Source organism: Lissotriton vulgaris, chromosome 11, assembly GCF_964263255.1.
Source record: "Lissotriton vulgaris chromosome 11, aLisVul1.2, whole genome shotgun sequence".
NCBI classification, from domain to species: domain Eukaryota; kingdom Metazoa; phylum Chordata; class Amphibia; order Caudata; family Salamandridae; genus Lissotriton; species Lissotriton vulgaris.
In genome coordinates this window covers 634,523,376-634,539,163 of record NC_141699.1, presented here as the reverse complement: position 1 = coordinate 634,539,163, position 15,788 = coordinate 634,523,376, and the positions used below count along the sequence as shown (strand labels likewise).

Genomic DNA, 15,788 nt, shown 5'->3' with positions numbered 1-15,788 from the left:
AAGACCTCGTTGGCATGGTGACATCAGTTCTACCCATTCTTTCCATGCCTTCGAGGCGAAGGGGTGAACTGACAACATTTCACAAGTATATACAGTATATAATATATATAATATAAATATACATAGTGTTGGACTGCAAAAGCGTCTAGTCACTCCTTCTAGCCTTGTGCAAGTTAAGTTAGCATTTGCAGCGCCATTTTGTCTTTAGCCGCCATTTTGTACTGTGATCGAAAGTAGGCCTCTGCCTTATTCACTGTCTGTCTCAGCTGCTTCGAGTTACTTCTTATCGTATTCAAGGTTGAATCCTAATGTACTAAAGAATAGCATATTCTGCCTTCGCATGCCTTTCCTCCATGGTAGCCCTGCTCCCACAGTAGAGAGCGCAGAGCTCGAACAAGACGTCCTTGAAAGTGTGATAATGTGTACCCGTTCTGCAGGTGGTACCTCCTTTGGTCATCAGTGCCCGAGCTGGAAAATTCCAGCCTAGGCAGGACTTTAGGGTGTTGGAAAATGCATATTATGTTTTACAAAGTGTTCTGAAGTGGCCCCCTCGGTAGCATCTAAGGAGGTTAGTCTGACTGGTCTCCGCGGTACACAGACAAAATATCGATTTTTTAATATCGATAAGCAAAAATATCGAAGTTTAAATATCGATATACAAAAATATCGAAGGTAAGTAATATCGACAGTCTAAATATCGATATTGGTATGATATCAGTAATATCGAAGTTGTAAATATCGATGTTAATAATATCGAAATTAATAACTTTGATGTTACTAATATCTATTTTTAAATAAATTTAGTGTATATTATATTGTATTAATTATGTTTTATAATTTTTTTTAATGTTATTTTATTAAATATTGTGTTTTACTACTGTAGCGGGTTGTGGGTTTATAGGGGAATAGGGTGGGAAGTAATTTAATTATGTTAAATTAATTATTATTATTAGGAATTATTAATTAATTAATTGAGAATTAATTTTAAATTATTTTAATTAATTTATTAATTGATAAATATGTTCTGTAGCGGGTTATGGGTTTATAGGGGAATAGGGTGGGAAGTAATTTAATAATAATTAATTAATTGATATATGTTTGTACATATTTTAAATAATTAATTGGTAATTAATTTCTATTAATTAGTTAATTAATTATTATAATTTTTTATCATATTTATAATTATTAATTAGTTGGTAATTAATTATTATTAATTATTTTATTAAATTAATTAAAGTAATTGTTATATATATTATTTATTGTTATTAATTAATTAATTGTGCAAAATAATATTAATTATTAAATTAAATTAATTACAGCAAATGTGCTAATATATTTATTTTATTGTTATTGTTAATTAATAATTAATTGGTAATTAAATAATATTAATTAATTGTGGGTACAGGGGTATTTTTAGGGTTCAGGGTCAGTTTTCAGGTCATGGGTACAGGGGTATTTTTAGGGTTCAGGGTCAGTTTTCAGTTCATGGGTAAAGGGGTATTTTTAGGGTTCAGGGTCAGTTTTCAGTTCATGGGTAAAGGGGTATTTTTAGGGTTCAGGGTCAGTTTTCAGTTCATGGGTAAAGGGGTATTTTTAGGGTTCAGGGTCAGTTTTCAGTTTTTGGGTAAAGGGTTATTTTTAGGGTTCAGGGTCAGTTTTCAGTTCATGGGTAAAGGGGTATTTTTAGGGTTCAGGGTCAGTTTTCAGTTCATGGGTACAGGGGTATTTTTTTAGGGTTCAGGGTCAGTTTTCAGTTCATGGGTAAAGGAGTATTTTTAGGGTTCAGGGTCAGTTTTCAGTTCATGGGTAAAGGGGTATTTTTAGGGTTCTGGGTCAGTTTTCAGTTCATGGGTAAAGGGGTATTTTTAGGGTTCAGGGTCAGTTTTCAGTTTGTGGGTAAAGGGGTATTTTTAGGGTTCAGGGTCAGTTTTCAGTTTGTGGGTAAAGGGGTATTTTTAGGGTTCAGGGTCAGTTTTCAGTTCATGGGTAAAGGGGTATTTTTAGGGTTCTGGGTCAGTTTTCAGTTCATGGGTAAAGGGGTATTTTTAGGGTTCAGTGTCAGTTTTCAGTATTTGGGTTAAGGGGTATTTTTAGGGTTCTGGGTCAGTTTTGGGTTTTTGGGGTACAGTCGTACAGGGTAAAAATTAAATAAATTTAAATTAAATCAATTAAATGAAATTATAAAATATAAAATTACATTAAATTATTACGTTTTTAATTTATTTTAAATGTATATGTATTAGTTTTAATTTTTTTATTATGTTTTAATATTTTTATTTAATATTTGTAACATTATATGTATTTTATAATTATTTTAACATTATTATTAATACATTTAAAAAAACGATATTTTTAATTCTGATATTTTTGTACTACGATATTATTTTTTCGATATTTTTGTACTTACCTTGTTAGGGATAGGATTCCGATATTTTTGACTTCGATATTTTTGTCCCGATATTTTTGTATGTCGATATTTTTGATTTCGATATTTAGTCAGACATTCGTCTCCGCTGCAGCGCAATTACTAATAAATAACTTGGTTTGTATTCTCTACTGTTTCACCGACTCTTCATTTCTTGGAAGGCTGCGAGGCGGTCGCGAGTGACCCGGGTGGCCCGATTCGGGTCACTTCCTTCAGTTAGCGCCTGAACAGGGATTCCATCGGTTCTGACCCATCTCACCCACAACTGGGTGTGGAGGATGGGGCCCCATCAGGTCAGATGGGCTGATCAGGGATCCCCACAAGACAGAGCTTAGTTCTCGCAGCTGTCCCGCCTGTCTGATCGGCAAGTGCCTCGCCCAGCGGTTATCCTGGCTGTGGTCATGAAAGGTGAAACCTTTGGATCTGACCATTTGGTCCGAAGAGTCGGAAGTGGAGAATACCTTTGTTCCACCTGGTTCACCGACGAGCTCCAGACCTCCAAATACGCCTGCCGGAAACTGGAGAAGAAATAGCTCCACGAACGCACACCAGACAGTCACGCAGCCCACAAGGACGCCACTCGTAGACACCACCACCTCATCAGATTGGCCAAGAGATCCTCCTTCAAAGACCGACTGGACAACAACGCACACAACAGCAAAGAGCTCTTCAGCATCGTAAAGGAACTCTCCAACCCCAATGCCAACGCCAACGACATCCCGCCCTCACAAGAACTGTGCAACACTCTAGCAACCTTCTACCACCAGAAGATCGCTGACATCCACAACAGTTTCAACATCCCAACCACCCCGACCACGCCAGACTCCACCCTCGCGAACACCACCCGGACCAACCATCTGACCTCCTGGACCAATGTCAACGACAAAGAAACACGCAAGGTCATGAACTCCATCCACTCAGGATCACCATCAGACCCATGCCCACACCACGTGTTCAACAAAGCCGACACAACCATCGCACCCCAACTACGGAAGGTCATCAACATCTCCTTCAAGACAGCTACTTTCCTGGGCAGCTGGAAACACGCCGAAATCAACACCCTCCTCAAGAAGCCCAAGGCAGACTCCAAGGACCTCAAGAACTTCCAGCCCATCTCCCTGCTCCCGTTCCCAGCGAAGGTCATCGAGAAAATCGTGAACGCGCAACTGGCCCTCCACCTCGAAGACAACAACATCCTGGACCCTTCCCAGTCTGGGTTCAGATGAAGCCACAGCATGGAAACAGCTCTCATCGCCGCCACAGACGACATCAGGCGCCAACTTGACAACGGCAAAACGTCAGCCCTCATCCTCCTGGACCTATCAGCCGCCTTCGACACGGTCTAAAAACACGCCTCCAAGAAGCCGGGATCCAAGAGAAGGCACCCGACGCTGTTCAACCTCTACATGGCCCCCTCACACAAGTGGCCCGCCAGCACGACCTCAACATCATCTCCTACGCTGACGACACCCAGCTCATCCTCTCCCTCACCAAGGACCCGGACACCGCCAAAACCAAGCTCCAAGAAGGAATGAAGGCCGTCGCCGACTGGATGCGGAGCAGCCGTCTGAAACTGAACCCGGACAAGACGGAGGTCTTCATCCTCGGTCCCACCCCCTCAGCCTGGGACGATTCGTGGTAGCCAATCACGCTGGGAACAGCACCTACACCGACCGACCACACACGCAACCTAGAATTCGTCCTCGACTCCTCCCTCTCCATGTCAAAGCAGATCAACGCCGTCTCCTTCTCCTGCTACAACACCCTCCACATGCTCCGCAGGATCTACAAGTGGATCCCACCCGAAACAAGGAAAACTGTTACACAGGCCCTCGTCAGCAGCAGGCTTGACTACGGCAACGCACTCTATGCAGGAATCCCAGCCAAGTACCTACGTCGACTACAACGCATTCAAAACATCTCCGCACGACTGATCCTTGACGTAGCCCGCCGCAGCCACATCACCCCCACCTGAAAGACCTGCACTGGCTCCCCGTCGACAAAAGGATCACCTTCAAGCTCCTCACCCATGCACACAAAGCACTACACAACGCTGGACCAGCCTACCTGAACACAGGCTCCGCTTCTACACCCCCACCCGCTCCGCTCTGCAAGCTTCGCCCTCGCCGCTGTCTCCCGCATCCAACGGAAGACCACCGGTGGCAGATCCTTCTCCTACCTCGCCGCCAAGACCTGGATCACCCTACCTACCCACCTGCGGCAGACCCAGGACCTGCTCACCTTCAGAAGACTCCTCAAGACCTGGCTATTCGAGCAGTAGCGGCAACCCCCCCTTCAGTGCCGTGACAGCCTCACGGGTAAGTAGTGCGCTTTACAAGTTCCTTGATTGATTGATTGATTGATTCTTGATGAACATGGCGCCATTTTGAATAATCTTGGGTATGGTCTGGAGACCCTTTCTTGGCTTGCTTGAACTTGTTAGGTCCGCTGACCGTTTAAACAGAGAGGGTCTGCAGACACTCTGTCAGGCAACATAATGAATTTGGCGTAGTCTTGAAAATGCCTGGGGCTTGAGCCTGTCTATTTGGTGCAGTCTGAGGACTGACTCTTGGTTTCCTTGTTTGATGAGGTCTGAGGACCAAACTATATAAAAAAAAGAGGAGATAATATATTTGCGAATTATTCATCTGGTACAAATAGTGAACGTGTCTTATATTAAGATGCCTTGTTTGAGAAAATGGTGGTGTTTGGGGTGCAATGTTGTTCTGCTGATGCTCGACTGGAGGAGAGACAACCTGCACATCCGGAAGGCACCCCGAACTTTGACATGTACGTAAAACAAGGCATTGGCCCTATTATGTTTAGCACATTGTGGCACAAATATACGAGGGACAATGCCGAGCTCCAGTGGCGGCTAACAGGTACCTTTGATGAACAAAAACTGAATTTTCTGCAGGATGAATTGTTCGCAAGACGAGTAGACAGTTGATGTTTGATTCTCTTCAGGTATGGCAAAAGGAAGCTAGGCAAAGGCACCTGAAAGCAGAAAAAAGAGGCCCGGAGAGGGAAAACGCAGACAGTGACTCAGAAAGCAGTAGCGTATGATAGAGATAAAATAGAAAAAGGCATAGAGTATGCTAATGGAAAGTTTCGATTGCAATGTGACAAATCTTATGTCGCCCGAGAGGAGGGCGATACATTCCTGGAGGAGCTGGTAGATGCTCGACCTCCACCTCCCTATGCCCCACAGAGAATATACCCTGTGGTCCCGATGCCTCAGTCTTCCGCCCCTCCTGCTTTCACCTCTGGTTCTCCTGACCCAGCTGCTTTGGCAACGGCACCTCCTGTTCTTTCTTTAGCTTCACATGCTAAGGATGCAATAACTGCAAGTCTCCCTGCTATGTCTATTGTCTCCGCTTATGCTCTCTCTCCATCCCTTACACCCTCAACACAGCCGTTACTATTGCTCGTGCCTGCCCCTTCATCTATTGGGTCTTACTCAAATGTCTATTCTCCGACATTGTTAAGTATTGGGCGACGGTGTGTGGACCGGATGAAGGGAATTGGGCAGCAGCTCGAGAACGAATGGGGCAGTTGCTGATTCGATCTGATGTTGGGAATCAGGAGAAAAAGATGGTGGCAGATAAGGCTGCACAGTGGGCCCAGAATCTGATTTAGAGCGTGGAGGATGTGTGGAGTGTGGTGAAAGATTATGAGCCGTTTGTGCAACAGCATGCCCTCAAGCATATGTCGGCTACATTAATAGGGTTGTGGGAACAGTGTTTCAATGGTGTCCCACCTCAGATAATTTATGACATCCGGGACCGTGTGTATGCTGTTCACATGGCTCCTAATTATGTTTTTAGTAATGTTGCCACAATTATTGGCTATCGAGGTAGGTTACAAAAGAAAACAGCAATGGCAGGGTCCCAGTTTCCAACGAGGGATGTACATCCTATTTTTCACCATGAGATACCAGAGCTGCATAATCAGCAGAATGCTGTTGTCGGGCTGCGAGTAGAGGCTCACTTTCAAGAGCAATGGGTTTACACTCTATGGAAAAGAAGTGAAGTTTTATCTCTTAGGAGTCAGTTGCCGGACCCTAGAAAAAAATCCAACTGCATATTAAAAGGAATTGACAGAGGAAGCCGGGTCAACAGTGATGATATTGGCAGATATTGAGATATTTTTCGGGTTGTTGGTACCGGTGGATATTTAGAGGCAGGTGCATACACAGGACTAGCTGTGGAGTTGGGTGGCACTTGGGACAAGATCAGGGCATGGGATAAAGAGAGGAAGCCTGGCGAGAAGCCTATAGCTGAGATATTAGTTTTACCAAGTCATTCTATTACTTACATGAATTCCCTCATCCCACCTAGATGAGTAGATTGGGACAAGTTAGCAGCATGCGGTCAGAAGAAGGATGAAAGTGTATCTGATTTTTTTTACTAGGTTTGAAGTTGTGTTCTTGGATTTCAGTGGGCAGAATGGAGGGAGGTGTCCTATTGTTCGTTAACAGGTTTGTTACAAATCTGCCTCCTGAGATTGCGACTCGGTTGCAGGTTTTGGAGAGCACTTGGTCTACCTCCTCCCCTTCAGTGATCTTGAGTATGGCACAGCATTATGAGCATAGGAAAAATGAGGAAAGGAAAAGGTGCAGAAGTAAAATAAATGTTGAAGACGAAAGTGTTGATGCAGCAGGCAGCTAGGGGGAACGGTAGAGGACGTGGCACTGGGAATAGGTGATGTTACATCGCGGTCTTCACACCGCGATACCTTTACAATGCAGGCATTACAACGCAAGTCGTTAAAAAGACTTGCGCTGGAGGGCGCTGGACTTCTGATTAGTATTATTTGCTATTCCAACTCCAGCCTACGTTACAGTAGGGAAGGTGTTGGAATAGTAAATCATACTATTCCTTAGCTTAGAGCGCCATCCAGCGCAAGTGAATGTAACGACTTGCGTTGTAATGCCCGCATTGTAAAGGTATTGCGGTGTAAAGACCGCGATGTAACCGATGTTTCCCGTCACTGTTTCGGCTCAACAGTTGCCCCGCACTAGCAGGAATAGTACACCTGTGGGGCCGAATCAATGTGCGTATTGTAAAAAGGAGTGTCATTAACAAAGTGAGTGGCCAGAATTGTTTCAGAAAGTTGCAGCCCCCAGAGGATGGGGTCCTCGCGGACGGGGTCGTGGCTGAGGTGGTCGTGATGGGGGCCAGGCAGATGAATCTGCGAAGGATCGTTCTTATCAGAACTATTTTGATGACCCTCAGGAAGGCAGTACTATCACAATGATTATGATATGGATGAGGTGACAGGGATGTCCTACAGCTAGGACAGCCAGCGACAGGGTGAGGGACCAGTTCAGATACCTGTAGGTCAGCGTGGTCCTTATGTCACAGTGGATTTGCATGGCTCGGAGAAAACATGTTTGGTGGATACAGGTGCAATTAATAGCTCTGTTTCTAGTTCACTGGTCCTCGGGGCAGCTCTGTCTGGCGAAAGTGATGTTTTAGTAGGTTTTTCAGGCGTACCGGTCATGAGCCCCATTTCCAGAGCCCTTGCTTTGACTAATGGCCCATTTACCGTAGATTTGCCATTCTTACGGACAACAATTTGCGGAGAGAATTTAATGGCACTATATCTGCTGAAGAAGTTGCAAACTACAACTTCTTGACACCCGGATGGTGTCTATATGACGATAGGACCAAATGTGACTAGTCCTTCCTCGCTCTGGCCATAAACAACTTCACCTACCTTTCTTTAAGAGCCATCGGATTCATCCGACGACAAGACGAGCATCCCTCAACGTTGTTGTCTGACGACAAGCACCAAAGGCAAATTTTGTGGGGATCCGTGATAGGCATATGTCCCCCACATTCCCTACAGGGTTTAAAACCAGACTTTTTCTGGGCAGCCATCGTACAGTTACATTAACAGGCAACTATAACAAAGTAGACGACAAAGAAATGGAGAGTCCTAAAAAAACATTATGCGTTGACGGTGTGGAAAAAAGGGAACTGACGTCAGCATGTCAACAAGGTCTTCTTATAGCTCCGATGACATCACGCGGAGTCGAGAGTGTAGCCGTGCCATTGCAACATCCTCGTCGACGTGGGAGAGCTATGAAAAAGTTTCTGTGGAATTCTGCGCAATGGGTAATTCAAAAGGTGAGGAATCCACAGGCAGATGTTTCCACCTGAAAATTATTTACTGCCTCACAGATTACATTTTACAATTATTTTATACACGGAAAATACTCTCCTATAAGACATAAGGCAGCGTCATAATGATTTTACCTCACTGCACATATTTAACACCTTGCATCCTGGTTTGGCTAAATACTGTTCATGAAAACAAATGCACTTGAAATATGCCATGGCATAAACCATATATGCAGATGTGCAGAATATAATATTCTATTTATAAACTATTTACAGTGTATGATGACCTATTAGAGACTTTGATTCTCTTGAGTTATGGCCACTCTTCACACTTAACAATGCTGATAAATTGAAGTTTTGACAAATTGGTGTTTGGGCATAGCAAGAAGTTCAAGTTACGGAGTGACTTGTGTGCGTTGCTAACTGTAACTGGTGAATCTCAGTGGTTTTGCACATTTAAGGCCAGAACCATAACTCAGTTTTTGTTTTTGTATTTATTTATAAATGTTTTTTATTATAAACGTAGGGCATCATAAAATCACATACAGTACATTGTGTTCAATAATCTTTGGCACATTGAGCTGTAACAGCACTTACATCATTAACTCAGTTTTTAACTTAGTTTTGTCATTGAATTTCCTTTTTTTTAAATAATATACTGATGATACGCTTAATGTGGCCAGGCCCTGTACCCAACCCAACCAGGCAGCCAATCCCCCATGCACAGCCTTCATCTGGGGTTAGCTATAATGCCTTTTCTTGGGCAAGGCCTTCAAATTAAAGCTCCTTGTGTGACTAATATCACCTACACATATAGGATATAGGTTGGCCAGTAGAGCTTGGCCTTTTGGCTGGGCTTTCTTTTTCTTTTTACATTTTTGGGTGGGATTCCAGAAAAAGATTTGCAAATCCAGCACAAACTTCAATGCTTGGTACAGCAAATCCAGGGTGAGTGTCATGGTCCATGAAACTCCATTCAGAGGGTTTGCAGGTTTGAATGCGTGACCATGAATTACAAGTTACTTACCCTCGGTAATGCCTTATCTGGTAAAGACTCTATCTAGGAGCAAATTCCTTACCTTAAAATATCCCCAGGCGCAAGACTGGATATGGAAGATTTTCAAGCAGTACCTCTGCATGCCGGTAGGTGACGTCCTTTAGTTCTGGGTCAGCATCGTCTGTGTCAGATGTGACGTGCATGGTACCTATATAGGCACCACCACGGCACGCTGACGTCAGTTACTTTTGCGACTTTCCACGCCAGGAGTGCGGAGCCATTATGAGAACTGACCACTGGTGTGGAAAAGACTAAGGTCCTGAAAATGGTGTTCCTGTCACCTTAACCGGTTTGCAGAGCTGGGAGAATGGGATGGTCGGCAAGGAAGCTGTGGCTAAGTAAAGGTCTACCAGATAAGGTGTTATCAAAGGTAAGTAACTTGTTCGTCTGATAGAGACTTCTAGCAGCAGATTCCTTACCTTAGAATAGAAATCCAAGCAATGCCTCCCTGGAAGTGGGTCTGTGCACCCTATTAGTCCCGCAGAACCAAATAGGCGAAGTGCCAGTCATAATGGACCTGACTGCCCAGGCAGTAATGTTTTGTAAACGTGTGCAGTGTGCAGTGATACCCACGTTGCCAATTGACAGATATCAAGGAGAAAAACGCTGCACGCTAACGCAGTGGTCGCAGCATTAGCTTTGGTAGAGTGAGCCTGCAATCCCTCAGGAGGCTGTTTCTTGGCCATTGCTTAGCAGATCTTAATGCAAAGGGCGATCCCTCGCAAGATGGTCTGCTTCTACACAGCCTTGCCTTGACCATCCACCCGGAACTCTTTTGAGGAGGTAGACATCAATGCTCTTTTTCGGTCAAGAAGGTGGAGCCTTTCTTATTCTTCGGAGGGATGAGATCGAGCAAAGATGGTAGGCACAGTAATGCTCTGGCCTACAATGAACCTTCGAAAGGAAGGAGGCATGGGTCTGAATGTTGTAGAAAGCACACCATGACACAAACTTGTCCCAACGGCCGGCGTATTCCGACTTGGTGGAGGGACGCCTGTCTGCCAGATTAACATCACATACTTTGGGCGGAAGGTTAAAAGGTGCCAACTATTGCCACTCAATTTCCAAGCATGCAGGTGGAGGGTGCACAGGTTCAGTGCAGAACCCTGCCCTGTTGCTGCAACAGAAGATCCTCCTGAAGAGGCAGCCCGACTTGAGGACCAGTGGTCATGCTCACTAGCTGAGGATACCAGACTTTCTGTGTCCAATCTGGAGTCACAAGAATGACTTGAGCCCGGTCGTTCCTGATCTTTTTGAGAACTCTGGGAAGGAGTGGTGTGGGCTGAAGGAGGTTGAAGCTCCACTAGAGATGAAAAGCGTCTCAGAGCGGGAGTCACCTTGGAAATTACAGTACGCTAAAATGCTGGCATTGCACATTCTCAGAGGTGGCAAACATATCTAACCAAGGCTTTCTCCACTGCTGAAAGAGACCCTGAACTACCTCTGGATGAAGATGCCATTCGTGATCTGCTAGGACGCTTTTGGTTGAGTTTGTCCACTCTGGTGTTCAGAGATCCCGCCAGATGCTGAGCCACCAGGGAAATTCCCTGATGTTTCAGCCATATCCAGATGCGCAGGGCTACTGGACATGGTGTCCACGACTCTACCCAACCTATTTGTTGCAGTACTACATGGTGGTGAAGTCGTCCATGAACATCTGCACCAGCCTTCCCTTGAGAGAAAGAAAAAAGGCTTTTAATGCAAAGCAAATCTCCCGAAGCTCCAAAATGTTTTTGTGCAGCTTGGACTCCACTAGAGACCGGAAGCCTCTGATCTCCACCTCTCTCATGTGGCCACCCCAACCCAGGAGTGCTGTATCTGTCACTACTGTTTAGTCTGGTTGGGCAAGGGGTCAACCACTGACCTCATCACTGCTTGTTAGCCCCCACTCCAGGTCTTTTGCAGTTCCCTCCAAGATCTGGACCACTGGACCATGTTTGAGAGATTTCCCTGATGCGAGGCCCACTGGACCTTCAGGTCTCACTACAGAGACTACATATGCCAGCGCGCTCATGTCACCAGCAGGATGCAGGAGATCATGAGGCCCAACAGCCTCAAAGCCTGTCTCACCGAAATCCAGGATAGAGGCCTTTAGGGGGGGGGCCTTCAACATCCAGTCGTCAAGGTTCCGGAAGACCTCCGCAGAGAAGCTACAATTACTGGCATCACCTTGGTGAACACCTCGGGAGGCGCTGGTAAGGCCGAAAGGTAGCTTAGCAAACTGGGTCCACCACGAACCACAGATACATTGGCTGGCAGGACAGGGATGTGGAAATATGCATCTTGCTTGAGAATTTTTAACTTCTTCTTTTTCAAGAAGAGGTTGAAAAGGCACAGATCCGGGATGGGACACACCAGAAAGTAGCAAGAATAACAAACTACTTTTGAAGGAGCCATCCTATCTAAGGCTCCCTTATCTAAGAGAACCCATACTTCTTGATGAAGCAAAAAGAGATGGTCCTCTGTCAGCTGATCGTAAGTGGGTGGCATGGGTGGTGGCTTGTCACAAAGGGGAGGAATTAGCCCCTTGGACTATCAGGAGTACCCAACAGTCTGATGTTACTGACCGTCAGGGGGGGAGGTGATGGCATGTCCTGCCTCCCACTGGATACCCATGAATGTCTGAGGGTGGACTAAAGAGGTTTGGAGGCAGCAGCTGACCGGGTGGTGGACTGACCAGACCGCTGGCTGCCTGTCCCACATGGTCTGTAGGACCTCCACCTTTGGCCACAAAAAGGCCTGCTGGCCATGGTGGCTGGGAGGATATGGGCACAGTTGGACACCCAGTCTGTGGCCAGGAAAGGGCCAAAAGGTGAATTGGGGTTCACAAGGGGCCATAGCCAAGTCCAAGGACCTAGCCATATCGCTGCTGCCCTTGAAGCACCCCAGAGCTTAATCGGCCTTATCTCCACAAAGACGCAAGCCATCAAAGGCCATGCCCATGAGAGAAGCCTGAACATACCCTGAAAATACAGATATTCTAAACTAGGTGTGGCACCGCAAGGTCACTGATGATAAAATCACTCTGCCCAGCGAGTCGGTTACGTTAAGTCCACATTGGATGGTGATCTTAGCTGCGTCTCTCCCATTGGCAACAACCTGAGAGAGTATGACCCGGACATCCTTGTGACCATAAGCGGCACTTGTGCAACCGAATCCTATAGTATATGGGAGTAATGGCCCAATAGGCATGTGGTGTTCACCGACCGCAGTTACAGGCTGGTGGAAGAGAACATTCTCATCCTGATAGTGTTTCCAGCTCTTGGATTCCCTATCCAGTGGAGTGATAAAGTACATGCCAGGGTGGCTATGGGATGAGGAGGGTTGGACCACCAAGCTGTCTGTGGTGGGGTGCTGGCCAAGGAAACTGCGATCCCGAGGAGCGGGTCGATGGCAGCAGGCAATCCTTCTATTCATAGAAGACACTGTACAGGGCTTGAACCAGGCGCCAAGTATGACTTTTGTAAGGCCTTCATTGAATGGGAATAAGGGTTCTGAGCGGGTGACTACCAGATGAAGCACCTCTGTCAATACATTAGTCTTGACTGCCACTGAGGGTAGGTTAAGGTCCAGGATTTCAGGCGCCCTGTGCACCACCACTGCAAATAAGGCTACCCCCTCCAGAGCCACAGTAGGAGGGGAAACCAGGCTAGTGTCGGGTGAAGTGTCCAACCAATTGACCTCAACCAGTTGTCCTGTTCCTCAAATGGTTCATCTTCATAAGGGTCCATAGAACCCTCCCAAATGTCTCCATCACATTGCATAGGCCTCGGTCGGTACCAGACACGGCATCACACGATGCCCATCCGGCTCCATGTCGGGAATAACATTGGGGACGGTGCTGATTAGGGGCGTCGGAGGTGCTGGGGGTGTCTGCACTGGTGCGGCCACCGAGGAGGATATTGGTCTCATCAGCAGTTCTGCCCTGAATCCAGCAAGGGATCCCTGGTACCTGAGTGGCACAGAGGACGAACATGCTGGTGTGGTCCTAGTAGGGTGCCCTAACACGTCCGTTGGACCCGAAGAAGCTCTGGAGGGGCCAGGCCACTCAATGATGAGGCGCATGTCCTCCTAAAATTCTTTTAGTTGGGTGGGAGGCACTCCAAGAAAATCGGGGAAGAGCAGAGCAGAACCAGGATCAGGGTCTGTCTGACTCACGGGGCCAGGAGTGGGGATGCTCCCTCATCTCGTCAGATGACTTCAACAGTCGCGGTGAAGTCGAAGAGTGTTTGAACTTCTTATATTTGTGGGACTTCCCGATGATTTTGAATGCAAAGAGAAACATGAGGAGGGGCTACCCAAAAGGTCCCAGGATCTTGAAATAGAACAGAACCATGAGTGTCATTGGATTGACAGACATCGGATGTGAGGAGCTTGAATCGCACCTCAGTACCTTGGAATATATGGTGCGGCAGTCCTCACATAGCTTGGAGTTGTGTTCCGACTCCAGACACTACAAAAATGCCACGTGAGGGTGACATCCTCACATCCAGTGATGAAAAATCTCAAATAAAGTTGACAAACAATTGCAAAAGGCCAGTAAAAAAACAACTGACAGGTAGCTCAGACAGGATCACCGCTATCTGGTGTGGAAAGGAAAGAACTGACATAAGTGCACGTTAAATCCACTGCAGACAACACCGAATGACACCACCTCTCTGCATGCAGGGATACTGCTTGAAAATCTTCCAGATTCAATCTAACCCCTGGAAATATGCTGAGGTAAGGAATATGTGACTAGAAGTTTTCCCTAACAGTGATACATGAGTTGGTAAGTTTGTCCTGGGTTTGTGATACTCTGGTCTGAAGCTTGTGGGCTTGTGAACCCTGTATCAGTTCTGCAGTCCCCTGCCATCATTTTAGGTGCAAATGCTAAAAAGGATTTGGGAAGCATGTGACACTTTCTTAAATATAAATTATATTTTATTCTGATGTGGCTTTGATGGTCCCCCACTATGGTCTAGGTGTGCACACTCTGTACCCACATATGCCCTTTTACTTTTTATGCTCAGAATGTGGGGACTGTGCCGTGTCATGAAATGGTTGGTGCAAGATAAATTGCAGCACCAATCAGATCACTCGCATCCGCTGTAACAACTTTAGAACTGCAGAATAAAAGGAAATTTGAAGAAAATTCTCTATTGTCCAATTAGAATCTTTTTTTTTAACTAAAAAACTACTACTTTATTTACACCAAACTAACAAACACACACTTTCTGAGTAAAGTTCTACTTCATGCCCGTTTAGTGAAAATTTGTCAAACAGCGCCAAAGTTATTAGCAATCCAAAAAATCAATTTCCCAGGGAAACTTACTTCTAACTATGACTACCCAGTGGCGACTAGCACTAGTTAGTCCTTTGGTCTCCCCCTTCTGGTCAACTCGCCTACGCACGAAGGGGGTCACACACTGGACGGCATCTTTTCCAATCTTGATGAAATACACATAACCCAAATCCTCCCCCTTACCTGGTCGGATCACTACGCTATCTTGGCTTCATTGTTTATTCAGGACTCTGGTTCCCCCACATTATCTCCTAACCCCCGTCAACCGTTCCTTGCTTGGAATGATATTGATAGTTCCAGTTTGAAAACGCTCCTGATTAACTCCAACCCTGCTTTCTCCGCTGACCCCAACACCGCCACAAGACAATTTCATGACTGGTTGGGTTATGCCGCCACCTCATTGGTCCCTGTCAAACAACTGACCCATAACAGGCTCGCCCCTTCGGCCCCCTGATTTACGGAGGTGTTAAGAACTCAGAAACAACTTTGCAGGAATAAGGAGAGGCACTGGCGGAAGGCTTACACCGAAGATGCCAAAACGTGCTATAAGGAGTCGCTGGCTAGATACAAAATTATGATTAGCGAGGCCAAGAAAAAGTTTTTTACCGAAAGGATAGAATTAGCCAAAAATTCCACTAAGGAACTTTACGACACTACCAAACAGCTAGCTGGTTATTCCTTCGATCTGACCCCACCCCCACCCAATCCCTTTGTGACGCCTTGGCCACTTTCTTTTTCACTAAGGTCAATGATATCTTTTCGGCTTTTTCAAACAATACCAATTCCCCCTCTACAATTACCACTTCGATCCATCCTGGCCCTACCTTCACCCAGTTTGCAGACATCACTAACACCCAAACGGCGGAAATCATTTCCACGATCAGAACAGGCTCT

The 15,788-nt window shown here is 45.8% G+C and overlaps 1 protein-coding gene across 1 annotated transcript in view; it reads right to left on the bottom strand.

Annotated features, from left to right (window-relative positions):
* The window catches only part of ANKMY1 (ankyrin repeat and MYND domain containing 1), a 661,439-nt gene that overhangs the window by 46,122 nt on the left and 599,529 nt on the right, over positions 1 to 15,788 (bottom strand). The window lies entirely within an intron of this gene.